General features: G+C 39.9%; 1 long non-coding RNA gene across 6 annotated transcripts in view; it reads left to right on the plus strand.

Moving 5' to 3' along the window:
- The first annotated feature begins 10,895 nt into the window (after positions 1-10,895).
- LOC140579325 (uncharacterized) overlaps positions 10,896-13,255 on the plus strand; it is a 47,299-nt gene continuing 44,939 nt past the window's right edge. For 4 of the 6 annotated variants that reach the window (XR_011983419.1, XR_011983422.1, XR_011983424.1 and 1 more), the window contains exon 1: positions 11,458-11,795. This is a non-coding gene — a long non-coding RNA (uncharacterized lncRNA). The other 2 variants (XR_011983421.1, XR_011983420.1) reach the window with 2 other exon arrangements.

Consider the following 13,255-nt stretch of genomic DNA (forward strand, 5'->3'; position numbering starts at 1 on the left):
AAAGTTAAGTCTAAATCATAGAAAAACCAGACCTGCTGGAGCAAAACTAAATATACTAAAAATGTTTGTTTATGAAGGGTGTTTGAAAAATGTCATTTGATATTATTCACCAAATTTGATGTCGGCTAGTGTAATTTATGTTGAACTTTAATTGTAAATCGTGACAAAACCAGACGTGTGGTGGCAAATTGGAAGCCATATTCTGAAACTACATTAAAATCTGTAGAACATGCACTTGTTGTTGTTAAATCACCTAACAAAAACTTTTAAAATGTCTGCTGGTATATTATATATCTATGCTATATCTTTATTTAGGCCATAATATGTGCTCTTGATGTGTTGTTTTTCAGTGAGCTGGAGGCATTTGACAAAAACATCCTTTTAGAAATGCATGAGGATTTTTCTTTTTGAAAAGTAGTGTATCTGTAAGGTTTGTGACACAACAGAGAAATTAAATATTATGTTTCAATCCTCAGGGTCAAGACTCTGGTCTCCAGCTCACTGTTCTCTGTTACATTTCCATGGCCATTTTGTCCGATAATATTATTGGATTTTTCTATGCTATATTTTTATGTGTAGTTATTGTGTGCTGTGTAAATTATTATAAATAATTGTTTCTTTTCCTTGTGATGTACACTCACCTAAAGGATTATTAGGAACACCTGTTCAATTTGTCATTAATGCAATTATCTAATCAACCAATCACATGGCAGTTGCTTCAATGCATTTAGGAGTGTGGTCCTGGTCAAGACAATCTCCTGAACTCCAAACTGAATGTCAGAATGTGAAAGAAAGGTGATTTAAGCAATTTTGAGCGTGGCATGGTTGTTGGTGCCAGACGGGCCGGTCTGAGTATTTCACAATCTGCTCAGTTACTGGGATTTTCACGCACAACCATTTCTAGCGTTTACAAAGAATGGTGTGCAAAGGGAAAAACATCCAGTATGCGGCAGTCCTGTGGGCGAAAATGCCTTGTTGATGCTAGAGGTCAGAGGAGAATGGGCCGACTGATTCAAGCTGATAGAAGAGCAACTTTGACTGAAATAACCACTCGTCACAACCGAGGTATGCAGCAAAGCATTTGTGAAGCCACAAGACGCACAACCTTGAGGCGGATGGGCTACAACAGCAGAAGACCCCACCGGGTACCACTCATCTCCACTACAAATAGGAAAAAGAGGCTACAATTTGCACGAGCTCACCAAAATTGGACAGTTGAAGACTGGAAAAATGTTGCCTGGTCTGATGAGTCTCGATTTCTGTTGAGACATTCAAATGGTAGAGTCAGAATTTGGTGTAAACAGAATGAGAACATGGATCCATCATGCCTTGTTACCACTGTGCAGGCTAGTGGTGGTGGTGTAATGGTGTGGGGGATGTTTTCTTGGCACACTTTAGGCCCCTTAGTGCCAATTGGGCATCGTTTAAATGCCACGGCCTACCTGAGCATTGTTTCTGACCATGTCCATCCCTTTATTTAATTGGGGCCCTTAATTGGTTTCTTGAACATGACAATGAGTACACTGTACTTAAATGGCCCCCACAGTCACCAGATCTCAACCCAATAGAGCATCTTTGGGATGTGATAGAACGGGAGCTTCGTGCCCTGGATGTGCATCCCACAAATCTCCATCAACTGCAAGATGCTATCCTATCAATATGGGCCAACATTTCTAAAGAATGCTTTCAATACCTTGTTGAATCAATGCCATGTAGAATTAAGGCAGTTCTGAAGGCGAAAGGGGGTCAAACACTGTATTAGTATGGTGTTCCTAATAATCCTTTAGGTGAGTTTATAGAGTAGGTGATATCTATCACAACAAGTAAAACTTAGAACTGCTGCACGGGAAAGTCATATTTTATTATTGTGAAATTTTCAAAAATGTGTTTTATTATTTAGATTTACAGATTTAAAATAAAATGTGTTCTCTATTATAGATTCCAACACAACTGTAATAATAATAATGCATCATTTTTCGTAACAAGTGTTACTTAAGAACTTAAAAAAGAAAAATTCAAGTGTTCCATTTCAAAATAACACAGCTATAGCTAGACTACAGGTATTTTATTAGTGTTGGCTTGTAACTTACTTTAAAGTGGTGTAGTAAATCCTTAGCTGTTCTAGCTGATCCATGACCCATGAATTGGGATCCCAGGTATCTGGACTGGACTCGATCCTCTTTCCAGTAACGAACATGTAGGTTCAGTTGCTTGGTTTTAGTCATTTGGCTGAGGGTTTTGTCAAACATCAAAGTAAAACTGCCACTGCTGACATCGGCCACGAGGAGTTTAATGATGTGAGGAGCCAAACCAAATTTTGTGAAATAGGCTGTTTTGTCTTTACCACACATAAAGTTTATTGCGATTTCCAAGTCGGGAAACATAGCTCGGAAAATATCTCAGACTCCCTCATTAGCGCTTATGGCAAGCCGTTTTAACATTTAATCAAGTCGCACTCCTATCCGTAATTACATTTTAGATATACACAATATCATTTCTCCTAGTCAAAATTATACTCTTACTAGTCAGAATGGCAATTACAGATATCCACAATTGCATTCTTACTAGTAGAAAATGTATTTCAAGATATTTAAAACTTTATTTGTCCTAGTTACAATTCTATTTGAGATATCTTTAAATCATTAAAAAGTATAAGTGGCCGTTTTGACATTTAATCGCTAGACTGGATATGTATTGCAGATATCCGTAATTCAATTCTTCCTAGTCAAAAAGAGCATTCCAGATATCCACAATGACATTCTTCCTATCCACAACTGTCATTTCCAGAATGAACATTCTGGATATCTAAAATATAATTGTGGATATCTGAAATTAAAAGCCTAATAGACATGAATGACAAAAGTGACATCATTTCTCCTAGGAAGAATGACGTTGTGGATATCTGAAATGACACTTGTGGTTAGGACGAATGTCATTGTGGATATCTGAAATGTTCTTTTTGACTAGGAAGAATTGAATTAGAGATATCTGCAATACATATCCAGTCTAGCGATTAAATGTTAAAACAGCTTGCCATAAGTGCTGTAGGATTGGTGTCTTGTTACGCTGTGCAGACACCACAGTACCTCTGCCTGAAGGGTAGCGGTGGACCCAAACGTAGTCCTGAGGTCTGTTACTGTAACTGATGTTGCGGTTGCTGCTGGGTTCGGAGATGGAGCTGAAGTCCGTGAAACTGTTGAGACTGAACAGAACTGAGAAATGCCAGGCGTCTGTTCGCGGGTTTTGGCAGCAGCTTTGTGCTTCTCGCTCTGCATACTGTATCCGACTCTACAGCTTAACTCCCATTGAACCAGGTTTAAAATGCTTCTTGCACAGCATACAGCGGGTCTCATAGCTATTACCTGCAACTGGTTTTAACCATGTCGCAAAGGTGGGATTATCCATCCAGTTAACGTTAGACTTGCACTTCCCCATGACTGACGCGTCCATTAGCAAAAAACTGCTAATGTGCGTACCTGAAAAAGCGCCCCTCCCACACACACGACCGGAAATGCTGGCGGTTCTGCTCATTCCGATCTCATACACAAAAATGCAAAACACCAATTAGCAATTCGCCAAATTCTTTAGAGATTACCAGAAAAACATATAGCAATCTTGTCTATTGGGTCTGAGGTATTTTAAGACCTTTGAACTCTGGATTCTCGTCATTTTTAAAGATATTTAAGGCCTTCATTTTGGAAAGTCCAATTTAAGACTTTTTAAGGATCCGTGGATACCCTGCTCCTATACATTAAACACGAGGGTTTACCCTCATCCAACTGACTGGGGGCTGCAAAGACCCTAGAGGTATATAATTTTTGTCATATCTCACAGGTGCTTTTTTAAATTCCAGTTATTTATGAATTTGGCAATCAATCAACATCATTGTTTTCTGTTTTGATGAGTGTTTTTTAAAAATACAAATGTTTTGGGTCCTCTGTGATCTCAGTCAAAAGTGTCCAATTCCGCCTATGCAGTTCTGATAAACTGTTTATTCAGTTAATGTTTGCCAAGGGTCCTAATTTAAAGGCATCTAGGGGCACTCTGCCAGTCAATTTCATGAAGACTGGCAGAGATTTCCACATGAGCTCTGTAGATAACCTGCCATGCTGCTGTTCCTAAGGTAACATGATGTTTAAAGTCCATCCATCCATTTTCTGCAAACGCTTGTTCTATTATGGTTGGCGGGGGGTCCGGAGCCAGTCCCAGACACTATGGGAGCAAGGCGGGGGACAACCCAGGATGGGGCACCCATCTGCTATGTTTTAATTGATACTGTGCATAATTTAAAATAACTTTTACAGTTCTTGTTTGCTATGTTGCATATACAGGAACACTACCCCCCCGCCAATTAATGTTTGAGTGTTAAATACCGTTATATCATTAAGGAAGGTTTACTGTTGATCACTTGAGATTACGGTCTTCATGTGCATTTTTTATTCATACCTCTTGTAATGTATAATCAGTTACGCACTTGAATGTGGTAAGCTGAAGTACAGCCTTGCAGCATTCATTACAAGTTTATTACACCTATATGACCATAATGATTTTCCCCCATCATATTAATGTGGATTTGGATAAAAATGTCTTCTTTTACATAAATATAATTCATGTATATTTCAGTTAACCAAATGTCAGCCTCACTGTAGGTAACAAAGCAGAGACATTTTTCTCCCTCACCCCTTACAGTATGTCAGGTTTGGGGTTACTAAATCCCCCTTAGCGGTGGAAACGGTAATTTTTTTTTTTTGTCTAAAACCGAATGACATGAAACTTGGTGACTTTAAAGATATTACCAAGGACAAGTAAAGTACCAAGGAGTTTGAAAATATATTTTGTATTTTTTTAGAAAAACTGCGAAATACACTCGTTCGGTTTGGGGTGAGAAGTATGAAGTATGGGTATTTTTCTGACCTAGAGGGATCAAAGTTTATGGAGAAAAAAATATAAATGAAAAAAAATTACGCCATATGCCCTTGTAACACTCGAACGGTTGGGGTGCGAAAATCACCCCAATGTTATGCAAATGAGATTCCGGAAATTATGAGCGGTGTCGGATTTCATCGCCCAGGACCGCAACCTAAATGTGTAATCACACATGAAGTATGGGTAGTTTTCTGACCTAGAGGGATCAAAGTTTATGGAGAAAAAAATATAAATGAAAAAAAATTACGCCATATGCCCTTGTAACACTCGAACGGTTGGGGTGCGAAAATCACCCCAATGTTATGCTAATGAGATTCCGGAAATTATGAGCGGTGTCGGATTTCATCGCCCAGGACCGCAACCTAAATGTGTAATCATACATGAAGTATGGGTATTTTTCTGACCTAGAGGGATCAAACCTTATGGAGAAAAAAAAAAAAAATTAAAAAAAATTACGCCATATAAAATTTGATTTTACACAGCCACGGCTTCTGTGAGTACTAAAAAATATGCCATTTGAAAATGCTTATGTTTTTACTAAACTTTCATCCCTTTTCTACAACCTGGTGCAGTTTCTAGTTGATTGATAAGGTTTTAGGGTGTTTTTCTGGGTTTTGAAAAGACACGGGGCGACAAGTCCCATTCACAACAATGGAGCGCAAATTTGATTTTACACAGCCACGGCTTCTGTGAGTACTAAAAAATATGCCATTTGAAAATGCTTATGTTTTTTCTAAAATTACATCTCTTTTGTACAATCAGGCAGAATTTTTCCTTGATTGGTTAACTTTTGCGGTGCTTTTACGGCTTCTGACCAAGCACTGCCCATAAAATCCCATTGAAGTGAATGGAGGGTGCCTTTTTGTGCAAGACCGGTAACAGTGATGCAATGACGCCATCTCGTGGTCGAAAAAAGGTACTGAATTAAAGTAAAGGGATAGCCCTTCGGGGTTGAAACGATCTGGAGTATACAAATTAATGCGAAAATTAATCAAACCAGCATTATTTTTACGGAATTGACACACCCCAAACCTAACATACGTTAGTTTTTATTATCTGTATACAAGGGGTGATCACAGACCAAAAACAAGGGGTTTTAACTGCTGAGGTCAACATGTGACAACTACACAGTAATGACTGGTTAAGATGTTTCTGTGACAAACATAAACTCATTGTGTGTAGGGCAAGTACAGCAGTATTCATAGGAAGTCAGGACTCACACTGAAATTCCTTACATTTGGATATACACTCACCTAAAGGATTATTAGGAGCACCATTGTAGGATCACACATGCACATATCACAGGGCCTAAATTCCAGGTGGCCTGAGACAAGGCCGAGCCTGGTACGAGAGGCACCAAAGGGGGGTTACACACACAAACACACACACACAGATAACCAGGGAGGCTAGCACTCCAACTTTTATTGCCCAAAGATTTAGGAACCTACAGACAAGCAGAGTGGACTTCACGGACAGGGGTCCCTCGACTTGGCACACAACCCCCTCCACATACACTCTGCCTTACATCTCACTCACCCAACAGACGAACACCCTAAAGGAAATTTCATTTAAGTTTGGCTTTTGTATACCCTGTATATTGATTTACTCACGACTACTAGTCTCAATATACAGATAGGTTATGTTTGTATGTGTCCTTAGACAATCTTAGTGTTTTGTGTGCCACCCTTATAACCATGTTCACGGAGTATCACCTATTTCACCCCTTTGCACTTGAACACATATAAATTTAAATAAATATTGTTCTCTTCCAACATTCCTTTGTGGTCCTTATCTGATCTTGGTGGACGGTTACCAAGTTTCGTTGTTTCTACCATGCTATGTTAAAAGAACTGAATTTAGGTGTATCTTATCCATTCTGGAGAAGATGAATTGGCATAAGCCACACCAAACAAAATATGTTGTTTCCAGATGTGCAACATATTGTTATTACCACAAACTAACGGCCAAGCCTATCTATGGATAAGATGTGCTGTTTGTAATATGAATATTTGATGTAATATCTGCACAAAGTGTAACATCTGTTGAGGTGCAACCCAAAACACCTGTATCCCATACTGATGTGAATGAGTCACATAGATAAAATAATTAATTGTTTAATCAATTAATGCAGATGGTATGAGGTATGTACCTGTGAAGCTGGTATGGCATATTTGGTGTCAAACTGATGGAAAATCACTCCTGATTCCAAATCTGGTCAGTGATTACCATATAAGTGGATGTATCAAAAGTTATAACAGCTTAATGAAAATCATCAGTAAAGGGAGAATCAGTCGGGCCATAAATCCCAAAAGGACTGATACAGACCCCCTTCCGAAAGCCCGCCAAATGGATGGCCAGCCATTGGGCCAGGATTCGAATTCCTGGTCATCCCTATTCATGAACTTTAGACCATAAAAACCTGGACCTCAGAACAAAGCAGCGCAGAGAACAACCAGCAGCTGTGCAGAGAATAACCGCCAGCCCGAAGAAGAACATCAGCCGGGGCAAACAGATCATCAAGTGTTGAGAACACCCAGCAGCCGTACAGAAAAGACCATCAGCCCGGGAGCAGAGAAGCCCACCAGAAACCCTCCGGTGAAGGCCCAGCTGAACAGAGGACAGCACCCAAGACAAAGCTTCACCAGGAGAGAGAATCCAAAGGGGCTCCACTCCACTGCTTAAAACGCCGCGCCTTCCTGAGTGCCATCGGCTCAGCAGCTCTGCCATCAACTGCCAAGACCCCCCCCCCCCACTCTTCAACCAAGTAAACCAACTTCCTTTCATTCTAACAACTTAAGCTGTTCTGTTAACCTGCTATAAGACTTTAGGGTCGTGTTTCCACAAACTGTGCTTGCTTTGCAGAACAGTATTTCCAATTTCAGGTTACTCATTTAAATCCGGTCATTGCATTTTCATAATTACATTGTTTGTTTTATTCCGTTATTTCGTGTTTGTTGTTTGTGTTAGGTGTAATGTCTGTCTTATGTCAGTTGTAGTGTTAGCTAGGAATAAATGCATGTCTTTTACACAACTTTAGCCTCCGTTATTGTGTGTCTCATAATAAGTTCCTGCCTTTGTGCCTCTGAACCTCAAACTCGCCTGAAACATCGCGAGACTCTCTCTCATCGGCCGTGAGGGGGGCTTCGCTACCAATTGTTTACATTACCTGGTGACGCAGCTCGGTGGACGAGCCTTCTAACCCAGGTTACTAAGTGATACTGGTAATTAGTGAATCCCGTTTAAGTCTCACATTAACAGACTCACGGGGATACCGCAATCGAGTTTGGAGGAGCCGACCATTCGGCATAACAATTGATTAATAATCAGCATTAAATAATAATTAATTAAACTTTAATTAATTCAAACATATTGGTGGAGATATAAAAATTTACCTGAGCTAATAATTCCTACACCATACTAATACGGTGTTTGACCCCCTTTCGCCTTCAGAACTGCCTTAATTCTATGTGGCATTGATTCAACAAGGTGCTGAAAGCATTCTTTAGAAATGTTGGCCCATATTGATAGGATAGCATCTTGCAGTTGATGGAGATTTGTGGGATGCACATCCAGGGCACGAAGCTCCCGTTCTACCACATCCCAAAGATGCTCTATTGGGTTGAGATCTGGTGACTGTGGGGGCCATTTAAGTACAGTGTACTCATTGTCATGTTCAAGAAACCAATTAAGGGCCCCAATTAAATAAAGGGATGGACATGGTCAGAAACAATGCTCAGGTAGGCCGTGGCATTTAAACGATGCCCAATTGGCACTAAGGGGCCTAAAGTGTGCCAAGAAAACATCCCCCACACCATTACACCACCACCACTAGCCTGCACAGTGGTAACAAGGCATGATGGATCCATGTTCTCATTCTGTTTACACCAAATTCTGACTCTACCATTTGAATGTCTCAACAGAAATCGAGACTCATCAGACCAGGCAACATTTTTCCAGTCTTCAACTGTCCAATTTTGGTGAGCTCGTGCAAATTGTAGCCTCTTTTTCCTATTTGTAGTGGAGATGAGTGGTACCCGGTGGGGTCTTCTGCTGTTGTAGCCCATCCGCCTCAAGGTTGTGCGTCTTGTGGCTTCACAAATGCTTTGCTGCATACCTCGGTTGTGACGAGTGGTTATTTCAGTCAAAGTTGCTCTTCTATCAGCTTGAATCAGTCGGCCCATTCTCCTCTGACCTCTAGCATCAACAAGGCATTTTCGCCCACAGGACTGCCGCATACTGGATGTTTTTCCCTTTGCACACCATTCTTTGTAAACGCTAGAAATGGTTGTGCGTGAAAATCCCAGTAACTGAGCAGATTGTGAAATACTCAGACCGGCCCGTCTGGCACCAACAACCATGCCACGCTCAAAATTGCTTAAATCACCTTTCTTTCACATTCTGACATTCAGTTTGGAGTTCAGGAGATTGTCTTGACCAGGACCACACTCCTAAATGCATTGAAGCAACTGCCATGTGATTGGTTGATTAGATAATTGCATTAATGACAAATTGAACAGGTGTTCCTAATAATCCTTTAGGTGAGTGTACATCACAAGGAAAAGAAACAATTATTTATAATAATTTACACAGCACACAATAACTACACATAAAAATATAGCATAGAAAAATCCAATAATATTATCGGACAAAATGGCCATGGAAATGTAACAGAGAACAGTGAGCTGGAGACCAGAGTCTTGACCCTGAGGATTGAAACATAATATTTAATTTCTCTGTTGTGTCACAAACCTTACAGATACACTACTTTTCAAAAAGAAAAATCCTCATGCATTTCTAAAAGGATGTTTTTGTCAAATGCCTCCAGCTCACTGAAAAACAACACATCAAGAGCACATATTATGGCCTAAATAAAGATATAGCATAGATATATAATATACCAGCAGACATTTTAAAAGTTTTTGTTAGGTGATTTAACAACAACAAGTGCATGTTCTACAGATTTTAATGTAGTTTCAGAATATGGCTTCCAATTTGCCACCACACGTCTGGTTTTGTCACGATTTACAATTAAAGTTCAACATAAATTACACTAGCCGACATCAAATTTGGTGAATAATATCAAATGACATTTTTCAAACACCCTTCATAAACAAACATTTTTAGTATATTTAGTTTTGCTCCAGCAGGTCTGGTTTTTCTATGATTTAGACTTAACTTTTTTTCCATATACAATGCATTGTATACCTAATAATGTCATTCTGATACCCGACATAAAAATCACCAGTAATCTATCATAGACTCATTTTTTGTACAAACTAGTCAGCAGGGTTTACAGGTAGCTTGCACTTATGTAAACTTACAGGTATGCTGCTGCAGGTCCACTGACGCCGATCTTTGTATGCAGAACTGTGGTTCGCCTTCCGGTACTGAGTGACAGCCCAGCAATTCATGGTGGTCTATCTTACAATTATCATGCCCCGCTCATCCCCGCCTCCAGTGTGCCACGCCCCCTCGTTAACCTCATGTGGAATCCCGATATCCTCAGCTGTTTCGAGTTGTTTCCATTAGTCCTATGTATTTAACTCCGCATCAACGTATGTTTCCCCAGTCCTGTCATTGAAGTCGCTACCTGTATTGCCTCGTGTTCCTGGCTGTTTTCCCCAATAAATCCCTTGTTTCCCGATTCTTCACTGTTGTGCCGCGTCTGGCTGTGATCGTGTTACCCGGAGCGTATGTCTGCGAACTGTCGGCAGGAATGAACGAAGAAAATTATGATTAAAAGATTAAAAAACACCAAACAATACGGCTTAAATATATAATTTATTGTACGATATAGGCCTACTATACATATGATCAGGAGCGCACATACAGTAACTGCATGGTACGCAAGTGCGCATTCCCAGTACACGCGCGGCAATTCCTTGTTGTAGCGCAGCGCAAATACGTATTTATTTTATGTGCATTCACGCTGTTATGACAAAAAATTACCGTTGCAATTGAATATTTATGTGGCTAATTTGTACTTCTTTCGCGGCATGAAGGCTAGAATGCAGTGATTTCTTGTCATAACAGCGCGAATGCAAATGAAAAAAATACGCATTTGCGCTGCTACTGTACATTGCAGCGCGTATCGGTTTAGACAGCGAATGAGTACAGTACTTGCACACCAGGTATGTGCCCCCTGCATACAATCATTTTTGCATATAAAATAAAGGGGTGACTTACGCAGGGTTGCCAACTTTGGTCAGCTGGTTGGCGTGAGATTTACACACGTACTTAGGCTACATGTACCTAACAGTTTTATTACCTTGCAAATAGTATTTAGGGTTTGCAAACTGCCCCAACGCTTTTGATGTAGCCAATTTTGGGTTTAAAATGGATGAATAGAGATTCGCCATAAGATTGATTGCTGTGAGCGTTTGAGTCTGAAAGCCTGAGTCTCGCTCCAGATGCGTCAGAGTCGGCAACCTGCTTACGGCCGGATCGGACCTACGACCGGTCAGTCGGAGCCGATCGCAGCCGAAAGTCGCCGACGACCTGCATAGGATCGTATTGTTTGTTATGGTACGAATGGGCGTCCGTGGCAACAGCTTGATTACTTTAGAATCACATGTACTTCTTTTCTCAAACGTCTTTCGAGCATCTTGGCGAGTGGCTGCATTTTTAAGAGACTTAATATCTTAAAAATGGAGAGCAAAGAAATGAAAGTAGTTAAGATTAAAATTAAAATGACCGTTACAATTAAAATAACAGCTAAGGAATCTGACACCCATTTAGAAAAAAATGAGGCCGTGGAAAAGAACAGCAGCGAGAAGGTGGAGAAAGTCAGCATGGTGAAAGATGTGATCAAGAAGACGGGTGAGACGGAGAAGCCCTGTTCTACGCGGAGGGTGTGTTACATGCCGAAGGTAAAGACCTGGATTAGGAGTGTGGCAGTTTAGCAGAGCTCTTAAAGAAAAATATATAGAAAGAAGGAGAGAAGCGCACGGAAAGTGGAATAAGACAGGCCGGCATGGTGGAGCTACCAAGCCAGCAGCTGGTTTAATTTTAGCTTTTCTTAAATTAAAAGTAATTTGGGGGGAAAAAAAGAGTTATCCTTTAGTTTTTCGGTGAGTGTTACGGGACTGAGTTAAGGGAAAATGTTCATTGTGCTATGGCGGGATATAAAAAGTAAAGGAAAAAACCTACCGGGGATTTAAATAATGCTTCATTTGCCCATTGAGATTACGTAAACCTTGGATGTTATAATGTGTCATCGATATGTACATGTTGTTGTGATATGAGTTCGTTATGTGTAAAAGGGAAAAAAGGGATATGTTTTATTTTTCTAGTGCGCCATATTCCCTACCCATATTTTTCTTTTAGATGTCCGCAGTCCAGGTTAAGGCTGTGATAGTGTGTGAAACCCTGAAAGCAAATTATATCGAGGATATTGTCGTTATGACATAATTGATAAAACGATAAGTACGCGACAGGCTTTGCTCCTCCTCCTCAGTCTTGTAATTTGATGCCAACATTACCGTCACGTGACTCAGCGGCGCCAGGCAAGCACACAGGCTCACTTGCGCGCGCACACACACGCACTGGCAGAGGCCTTGCAATTTGGCAGAGAATATCCAGGTAGAGTATAGTGGTGCCAGTAATATTTTAGTCATCTTCAGCATTAGTTAATATTAAACTTTCAAAGTGCAAGTGGTTAAAACTCAAAATGTATAAATTATGCTAAGACCTTTTTATCATGGATGCTAGTGTTAGCATCAGGTTCAAATAGGTATATGGTTTGGGTTAACGTGATGATTTTTCAGTCACCGTGACCAGAATCATGGAATGCGGTTAATCAAAGTTATTTTTTAACTCATTACTTCTTCTGTGATTAATTAATCGAAATGAGCGTGTTATTTGATACAATATTATCCCATTGCCACATGTTATAAAATGAATACATTTACTGGAATTGAAAGAAATATACTGAATATAGCTCAGATTTGATTGACTATAATTACCATTTTGTGTTAGCTTTTTCATTTAATGTTTTTAAACTTTATTGTATTTTTTATTGTACTTTTTTTTGTATTTTCACTAATTATTTTTATTATTATTATTTTTTTAAATAAGCGGGTTCTCTAATTTTGTGCACTTTATTTAAGAAAAATACATTTTGTGTTACTTGTGTTTTATAATAAAGTATTTATTTACTTATTAACCTTACCAAAATTCTGTCCTGCTGTCACAAATCTTGTGGTATCGCACACCACTACTCGGAGAGGAAAACGGTCAGGGGAAGAATACGGTCACACGCACCCTGCCAGGATCTGCACCGGAGCCGAGCGCCCTCCGTTGGATTCCAGATAAGAAAAGAAAAGACACA

Source organism: Paramormyrops kingsleyae, chromosome 18 (assembly GCF_048594095.1).
Source record: "Paramormyrops kingsleyae isolate MSU_618 chromosome 18, PKINGS_0.4, whole genome shotgun sequence".
Lineage (NCBI taxonomy): Eukaryota > Metazoa > Chordata > Actinopteri > Osteoglossiformes > Mormyridae > Paramormyrops > Paramormyrops kingsleyae.